The 9,720-nt window shown below is 35.8% G+C and overlaps 1 non-coding gene across 1 annotated transcript; it reads right to left on the bottom strand.

Moving 5' to 3' along the window:
* Positions 1–7,498: 7,498 nt before the first annotated feature.
* LOC112760565 (small nucleolar RNA R71) lies at positions 7,499–7,606 on the bottom strand. The gene has a single exon (XR_003180998.1). It is a non-coding gene; the product is annotated as a small nucleolar RNA R71 (small nucleolar RNA).
* Positions 7,607–9,720: the final 2,114 nt, after the last annotated feature.

Raw genomic sequence — 9,720 nt, 5'->3', positions numbered from 1 at the left:
TGATAAACCACTATTTTATGGTTTATCTTATGCTCAATTGATTGGTTTTTATCAACTCCTTACTCACTTATTCATATAAATTGCATGGTTTTACATTTTCCTTCCTGATCTTGTGCTATGATTGAAAACATGTTTCTTTGGTCTTAAATTTACTATGTTTAATCATCTCTTATTACCATTCGATGCCTTGATATATGTGTTAAGTGATTTTAGAGTTTATAGGGTAGGAATGGCTTGGAGGATGGAAAAGAAGCATGCAAAAGTGGAAGGAATACAAGAAGTTGAAGGAACTGCAAAGCTGTCAGCCTGACCCTCTTGCACTAAAACAACCATAACGTGAGCTACAGAGGTCCAAATGATGCGGTTTCAGTTGCGTTGGAAAGCTAACATCTGGGGCTTCGCAATGATATATAATTTGCCAAAGCTGCCCCAAAGCCAGACAATGCGAACGCGTGGATCACACGGACGCGTGACCTGGCAAAAACGCAATCCGCGCGAACGCGTGGACGACGCTTCCGCGTCACTTTGCCGCGACCTGAACGTACCAAAAAATGCAAGGGGCGGTTTCTGGGCTATTTTTGACCCAGTTTTCGGTCCAGAAAATACAGATTAGAGGCTATAAAGTGAGGGAATGCATCCATACATAAATATACATTCACAATTCAGAATTTTAGATTTAGATGTAGTTTTTAGAGAGAGAGGTTCTCTCCTCTCTCTTAGGATTTAGGATTAAGATTTCTCTTGCTTTCCGGATTGTTTCTTTTTATCAGGTTCAATGTTCCTTTTATCTATTTTATCAATTTAGTTTATGAACTCTTTATGTTTAAATTGATTTTCTTTTATTAATGCAATTGAGGTATTTCAGATTTATGATTTTTATTTAGCTTTTTATATTCTTGGCTTTAATTGATTAATTGGAGACTCTTGAGTTATCAAACTCATCGTGATTGATAATTGTTATTTTTGCTAATTGATTTGAATTCCAATAACTCTAGTCTTTCCTTAGGAATTGACTAGGACCCGAGGATCAAATTGATTAGTCTTCTTGACCTTCCTTTGTTTAGCAAAGGTTAACTAAGTGGGATTAAAACCCAATTCTCATCACCGTTGATAAGGATAACTAGGATAGGACTTCTGATTCTCATACCTTGCCAAGAGTTTTATTAATTATTAATTTATTTTTCTTGTCATTTAAATTACTTGTTCCTTATTTTAAAAACCCAAAAATACACCCTTTTACATAATCAATAATAAATCACACTTTCCTACAATTCCCTGAGAAGACGACATGAGGTTTGAATACTTCGGTTATAAATTTTATTGGGTTTGTTACTTGTGACAACCAAAACATTTGTATGAAAGGATTTTTTGTTGGTTAAGAACTGTACTTACAACACGACTATATATTTGTGAATTTCTTTACCAGCAGGAATTCCGTTCGTCAAAATGGCGCCGTTGCCGGGGAATTGCAAACGTGTGCCTTATTATTGGTTATTGTAAATATTTGCTTTTTGCTTGTTTATTTGTTTTTATTTTTATTTTTATTTTTGCTTTTTCGTAAATTAAGAGGTTATTAGTTTTTATTTAGTTATTAAAATTTTCGAAAATAATGTTCCTTGTTCTTTCTTGATCTTCAAGTTATTTTTCGTGTTCATCTTGACCTTCAAGTTGTTCTTGGTTATTTTCTTCGTTTTGATCTAATTTTAAGTTTGGTGTCATTTTATTGTTTTTCTCTTTCCTCATTAAATTCAAAAATATCTTTTCTCTTTATTTTAATTGAATTTTCGAAATTTAAAAAAAAAAAATCAGATTTTAAAATTTTTATCTTATCTTATCTTAGTTTTAAATTTCAAAATTCATATCTTCTTCAAAAATCATAGCTTTTTCAAAATCTTATCTTATCTTATTTCAAAATCAAATTTCAAATTTAATATTTAAATTCCAAAATTCAAAACTCAAATTTCAAAATTTAAATTTAAAATTTTAAAAATCAAACCTTTTCAAAATTTAAATCTTTTTCAAATCTTTATCTTATATTGTTGACTTTTTCAAAATTCAAAATTCAAAATTTAAAATTCAAAAATCAAAATTCAAAATTTAAAATTCAAAATTCAAATTTCAAATTTCAAATTTCAAATTTCATATTTCAAAATTTAAAATTCAAAATTCAAAATTTAATTTTCAATTTCAAAAATTTAAATTTCAATAACCTTTTAATTTAAATTTGTTTTTATTTTCATTTTTAATTTTTATTTGCTATTATGAGTTCTCACCTCCATCGCTTTAAGTTTGGTTCCAATGTGGTTGTAAGGAATGAAAACTATAATGAAAATAGGCATCAAGGTTGGAAGAATCAAAGATGGGGGAAGCCACAAGGATTTGATCAACCCTCTTGGCAACAACCCCCTCCAATGCACTATAACCAACAACCATTCTGTGATGTATACCAAAATGATGACTATGGTGGACCCCCTTATAGTTACCAACAAGTCCCGCCATATGCTTATGAACCATCTCCTCAACATAACTTTGAACCACCATACTCACAAGCCCCTTACCACCAAACACCACCATATGACCCTAACCTGTATCCACCACACCAACCACCATATGAACCACACCCAGAACCACCACCTCAATATTCACCATCTCCATATCCTTATCAAGAAGAACCACCTTCCTATTATGAACCCTTTATCCAAAATACTGAACCCTCATATCCACCCCAATCTCCAATGGATGACACCCTTTGTGTTCTTCTTCAAGGGCAAGCGAAGATGCAAAGGGATGTACTGGAATTAGCGACTGCCTTAACTAAGGTAGTAAATAAATTAGCCTCCCAACATCTGGGCACTCAAAGTACTCCCATGGCTACATGTGGAGAATCAAAAGAAGAGCATAGCATGAAGGAGACACCAGAAACTTCAGTGGGCAATGAGGAACATGGCTTTGTATTGGAACAAGTGGAGGAAACCATAGTAGTTGCAGAGGAAGAAGTGGTTGAAGACTTGGGAGATGCAGAACCTCCATAGGAAAGTCAAGTCATAGAGCTCCTTCAAAGACATTTGAAATTGATGTTGAGGAGGGTGAACAACCTCCAAGGCATAGCCTGGTTGAAGACTTTGAAGAGGTTAATCAAGAGATGGATTCGAGCATTAATGAAGCCTTACCTATAATTGAATCCTCTCCCATTGGACTTGACATGGAGATCAAAGAAGAAGAAGCACAAACTCCCATGCCCTTGGTAAGTAATGAAGAAGAGATTGAATTGGAAGAATTCTACCAAGAGGAAGAGGTTGAAATTGAAGAAGCTTGCAAAGAGGTGGAAGTTGTCAAAGAAGAGCCCAAGGGAATGGAGCTGGAAATTACCTTGCCAAGGTTGCTGGAGACTGGATGAGCGGATAATTTATACACTTTTTGGCATTGTTTTTAGTATGTTTTTAGTAAGATCTAGTTACTTTAAGGGACGTTTTTATTAGTTTTTATGTTAAATTCACATTTCTGGACTTTACTATGAGTTTGTGTATTTTTCTGTGATTTCAGCTATTTTCTGGCTGAAATTGAGGGACTTGAGCAAAAATCAGATTCAGAGGTTGAAGAAGGACTGCTGATGCTGTTGGATTCTGACCTCCGTGCACTCAAAGTGGATTTTCTAGAGCTACAAAACTCAAAATGCCGCGCTTCCAATTGCGTTGGTAAGTAGACATCCAGGGCTTTCCAGAAATATATAATAGTCTATACTTTGGCCGAGTTTAGACGACGCAAAAGGGCGTTGAACGCCAGTTCTATGCTGCAGTCTGGAGTTAAACGCCAAAAACACATCACGAACCAGAGTTGAACGCCAAAAACATGTTACAACTTGGCGTTCAACTCCAGAAGAAGCCTCTGCACGTGTAAACTTCAAGCTCAGCCCAAGCACACACCAAGTGGGCCCCGGAAGTGGATTTATGCATCAATTACTTATTTCTGTAAACCCTAGTAACTAGTTTAGTATAAATAGAACTTTTTACTAGTCTTTTAAAAATCTTATGATTTTTAGTTCATCTTTGGATCATATTGATCACGTTTAGGGGGCTGGCTATTCGGCCATGCCTGAACCTTCATCACTTATGTATTTTCAACGGTAGAGTTTCTACACTCCATAGATTAAGGTGTGGAGCTCTGCTGTTCCTCATGAATTAATGCAAAGTACTACTGTTTTTCTATTCAATTCAACTTATTCCGCTTCTAAGATATTCATTCGAACTTCAATATGAATGTGATGAACGTGACAATCATCATCATTCCCCCACGAACGCGTGCCTGACAACCACTTCCGTTCCACCTTAGATTGAATGAGTATCTCTTAGATCTCTTAATCAGAATCTTCGTGGTATAAGCTAGATTGATGGTGGCATTCATGAGAGTTCGGAAAGTCTAAACCTTGTCTGTGGTATTCCGAGTAGGATTCAGGGATTGAATAACTGTGACGAACTTCAAACTCGCGAGTGCTGGGCGTAGTGACAGACGCAAAAGGATAGTAAATCCTATTCCAGTATGATCGAGAACCTCCAGATGATTAGCCATGCAGTGACAGCGCATCGGACCATTTTCACAGAGAGGATGGGATGTAGCCATTGACAATGGTGATGCCCTTACATAAAGCTTACCATGGAAAGGAGTAGGATTGATTGGATGAAGACAGCAGGAAAGGAGAAGTTCAGAGGAATGAACGCATCTCTATACGCTTATCTGAAATTCTCACCAATGAATTACATAAGTATTTCTATCTTTTCTGTTTATTTATTTATTAATATTCGAAAACTCATTACCAGTTGATATCAGCCTGACTGAGATTTACAAGATGACCATAGCTTGCTTCATACTAACAATCTCCGTGGGATCGACCCTTACTCACGTAAGGTTTTATTACTTGGACGACCCAGTGCACTTGCTGGTCAGCTACACGGAGTTGTGACAAATTATGAATTAAGATTAATAACGTGCACCAAGTTATTGTTCACGTTGCCGGGGATTGCTCGATATCACAATTTCGCGTACCAAGTTTTTGGCACCGTTGCCGGGGATTTGTTTGAGTTTGGACAACTGACGGTTCATCTTGTTGCTCAGATTAGGTAATTTTATTTTAATTTTAAGTTTTTGTTTTTATTCTTTTAATTTTCGAAAAAATAAAACTATTTTCAAAAAAATATTTTTCTTCAAAATTTTTAAGAATGAATTCTAGCGTTTCATGAAGCATGTTGAAGCCTGGCTGGCTGTAAAGCCATGTCTAAATTCTTTTGGACTGAGGCTTCTAAACCATCATCACAAGAGCAAGCTGGCTGTTCCTGATCCACCTGCTACTGTATGACTGATTGGTGTTCTAAAGCTTGGCTGGCCATTGGCCATGTCTAGTGTTTTGGACCGGAGCTTTCGTTGAAAGCTTGGCTGGCTAGTGAGCCATGTCTAATTCCTGGACTGAAGCTTTAGACTAACATGGCAAGATTCTTGGAATTCATATTAAAAATTTTGGAATCTTTATTTTTCTTTTTCAAATAAATTTTCGAAAAATCCAAAAAAAAATTCATAAAATCATAAAACCAAAAAAATATTTTGTTTCTTGTTTGAGTCTAGTGTCAAATTGTAAGTTTGGTGTCAATTGGATGTTGTTCTTTTTCTTGCATTCTTCGAAAATTCATGCATGTTCTTCATGATCTTCAAATTTGTTCTTGATGATATTCTTTGTTTGATTTTGAGAAATTCTTGTTTTGCATTATACGTTGTTTTTCATATGCATTCTTGCATTCATAGTGTCTATACATGAAAAATTTCTAAGTTTGGTGTCTTGCATGTTTTCTTTTCTTGAAAATTTTTCAAAAATATGTTCTTGATGTTCATCATGATCTTCAAAGTGTTCTTGGTGTTCATCTTGACATTCATAGCATTCTTGCATGCATTCATTGTTTTGATCTAAAATCTTCATGCATTGAGTCTTTTTCATGTTTTTCTCTTTCTTCATTAAAAATTCAAAAATAAAAAAAAATCTTTTCCTTATTTCACTCATAAATTTCGAAAATATGATTTGATTTAGTCAAAAAAGTTTTTAAATTTAATTGTTTCTTATGAATCAAATCAAATTTTCAATTTAAAAATCTTATCTTTTTCAAAATCTTTTTCAAAAATCATATCTTTTTCATTTTTCTTATTTATTTTCGAAAATTTTTTAAATTCTTTTTCAAAAATCGTTTTCTTATCTTTATCTCCTAATTTTCAAAAATATCATCAACAATTAATGTTTTGATTCAAAAAATTTCAAGTTTGTTACTTCCTTGTTAAGAAAGATTCAAACTTTAAGTTCTAGAATCATATCTTGTGATTTCTTGTGAATCAAGTCATTAATTGTGATTTTAAAAATCAAATCTTTTTCAAAACTAATTTCAATCATATCTTTTCAAAAATATCTTTTTATCTTATCATTTTCAAAACTCTATCTTTTTCAAAAATGTAATTTTAAAAATATCTTTTCTAACTTCTTATCTTCTTATCTTTTCAAAAATTGATTTTCAAATCTTTTTCAACTAACTAACTAACTTGTTGTTTGTTTCTTATCTCTTTCAAAACTACCTAACTAATTTTCCCTCTCTAATTTTCGAAAATTATCTCCCTCCTTTTTCAAAATTCTTTTAATTAGTTGTTTAAATTTTAATTTAATTTTAAACTTAATTTTCGATTTTTTTTACTTTATTTTTAATTTTATTTTAATTTAATTTTCGAAATTCCCTATCTCTCATCTCCTTCTATTTATTTATTTATTTACTAACACTTCTCTTCATCTCAAATCACCGCTCCTATCCTCACCCTTCTGTTTGGATTCTCCTTTCTTTTCTCTTCTACTCTTTTCTTCTTCTACTCACATAAGGGAACCTCTATACTGTGGTAAAAAAGATCCCTATTATTATTTTTTTTCTGTTCTCTTCTTTTTCATATGAGCAGGAGCAAGGACAAGAACATCCTTGTTGAAGCAAACCCTGAACCTGAAAGAACTCTGAAGAGGAAACTAAGAGAAGCTAAATTACAACAATCCAGAGACAACCTTTCAGAAATTTTTGAACAAGAAGAAGAGATGGCAGCCGAAAATAATAATAATGTAAGGAAGATTCTTGGTGACTTTACTGCACTAAATTCCAATTTACATGGAAGAAGCATCTCCATTCCCACCATTGGAGCAAACAATTTTGAGCTTAAGCCTCAACTAGTTTCTCTGATACAACAAAACTGCAAGTTTCATGGACTTCCATCTGAAGATCCTTTTCAGTTCTTAACTGAGTTCTTGCAGATCTGTGATACTGTTAAGACCAATGGGGTACAACCCGAGGTCTACAGGCTCATGCTTTTCCCGTTTGCTGTGAGAGACAGAGCTAGAATATGGTTAGATTCTCAACCTAAGGATAGCCTGAACTCTTGGGATAAGCTGGTCACGACTTTCTTAGCCAAGTTCTTTCCTCCTCAAAAGCTTAGTAAGCTTAGAGTGGATGTTCAAACCTTCAAACAGAAAGAAGGTGAATCCCTCTATGAAGCTTGGGAGAGATACAAGCAACTGACCAAAAAGTGTCCTTCTGACATGCTTTCAGAATGGACCATCCTGGATATATTCTATGATGGTCTGTCTAAATTAGCTAAAATGTCATTGGATACTTCTGTAGGTGGATCCATTCACCTAAAGAAAACACCTGCAGAAGCTCAAGAACTTATTGACATGGTTGCTAACAACCAGTTCATGTACACTTCTTAGAGGAATCCTGTAAGTAATGGGACGCCTCAAAGGAAGGGAGTTCTTGAAATTGATGCTCTGAATGCCATATTGGCTCAGAACAAAATATTGACTCAGCAAGTCAATATGATCTCTCAGAGACTGAATGGAATGCAAGCTGCATCCAACAGTACTCAAGAGGCGCCTCCTGAAGAAGAGGCTTATGATCCTGAGAACCCTGCAATAGCAGAGGTAAATTATTTGGGTGAACCTTATGGAAACACCTATAACTCATCATGGAGAAATCATCCAAATTTCTCATAGAAGGATCAACAAAAGCCTCAACAAGGCTTTAATAATGGTGGAAGAAACAGGTTTAACAATAGTAAACCTTTTTCATCCTCTACTCAGCAACAGACAGAGAATTCTGAGCAGAATACTTCTAATTTAGCAAAATTAGTCTCTGATCTATCTAAGGCCACTTTGAGTTTCATGAATGAAACAAGGTCCTCCATTAGAAACTTGGAGGCACAAGTGGGCCAGCTGAGTAAGAAGATCACTGAAACCCCTCCTAGTACTCTCCCAAGCAATACAGAAGAGAATCCAAAAAGAGAGTGCAAGGCCATTGATATAACCCTCATGGTCGAACCTAGCAAGGAGGGAGAGGATGCGAATCCCAATGAGGAAGACCTCATGGGACGTCTCTCAAGCAAGGAGGAGTCCCCTATTGAGGACCTAAAGGAATCTGAGGCTCATCTAGAGACCATAGAGATTCCATTGAACCTCCTTATGCCCTTCATGAGCTCTGATGAGTATTCTTCTTCTGAAGAGAATGAGGATGTTACTGAAGAGCAAGTTGCCAAGTTCCTTGGTGCAATCATGAAGCTGAATGCCAACTTATTTGGTAAAGAGACTTGGGGAGATGAACCTCCCCTGTTCATAAATGAACTAAATGCATTTGATCAACTGAGATTGCCTTAGAAGAAACAAGATCCTGGAAAGTTCCTAATACCTTGTACCATAGGCACCATGACCTTTGAGAAGGCTCTGTGTGACCTTGGGTCAGGAATAAACCTCATGCCACTCTCTGTAATGGAGAAGTTGGGAATCTTTGAGGTACAAGCTGCTAAAATCTTATTAGAGATGGTAGACAATTCAAGAAAAGAGGCTTATGGACAAGTAGAGGACATGCTAGTAAAGGTTGAAAGCCTTTACATCCCTGCAGATTTCATAATCCTAGACATTGGGAAGGATGAGGATGAATCCATCATCCTTGGAAGACCCTTCCTAGCCACAGCAAGAGCTGTGATTGATGTGGAAAGAGGAGAATTGATCCTCCAACTAAATGAGGACAACCTTGTGTTTAAAACTCAAGGATCTCTCTCTGCAACCATGGAAAGGAAGCATGAAAAAATTCTCTCACTACAGAGTCAACCAGAGCCCCCACAGTCAAACTCTAAGTTTGGTGTTGGGAGGCCACAACCAAACTCTAAGTTTGGTGTTGAACTCCCATATCCAAACTCTACGTTTGGTGTTGGGAAGTCTCAACAATGCTCTGCACATCTGTGAGGCTCCATGAGAGCCCACAGTCAAGCTATTGACATTAAAAAAGCGCTTGTTGGGAGGCAACCCAATTTTTATTTATCTAATTTATTTTCATTCTTATTGTTCTTTCATGTTTTATTAGGTTCATGATCATGTGGAGTCACAAAATAAATAGAAAAATTAAAAACAGAATAAAAAACAGCAGAAGAAAAATCACACCCTAGAGGAGGATCTTACTGGCGTTTAAACGCCAGTAAGGAGCATCTGGCTGGCGTTCAACGCCAGAACAGAGCATGGATCTAGCGTTGAACGCCAGAAACAAGCAACATCCTGGCGTTCAGACGCCAGGAATGCACACTGAGGAAGAGCTGGCGCTGAATGCCTGAAACAAGCATCTGGGCGCTGAACGCCCAGAACAAGCATCAATTCGGCGTTTAAACGCCAGA

The sequence above is a fragment of the Arachis hypogaea genome, chromosome 16 (assembly GCF_003086295.3).
Source record: "Arachis hypogaea cultivar Tifrunner chromosome 16, arahy.Tifrunner.gnm2.J5K5, whole genome shotgun sequence".
NCBI classification, from domain to species: Eukaryota; Viridiplantae; Streptophyta; class Magnoliopsida; order Fabales; family Fabaceae; genus Arachis; species Arachis hypogaea.
This window is presented reverse-complemented; position numbering and strand designations above follow the sequence as displayed.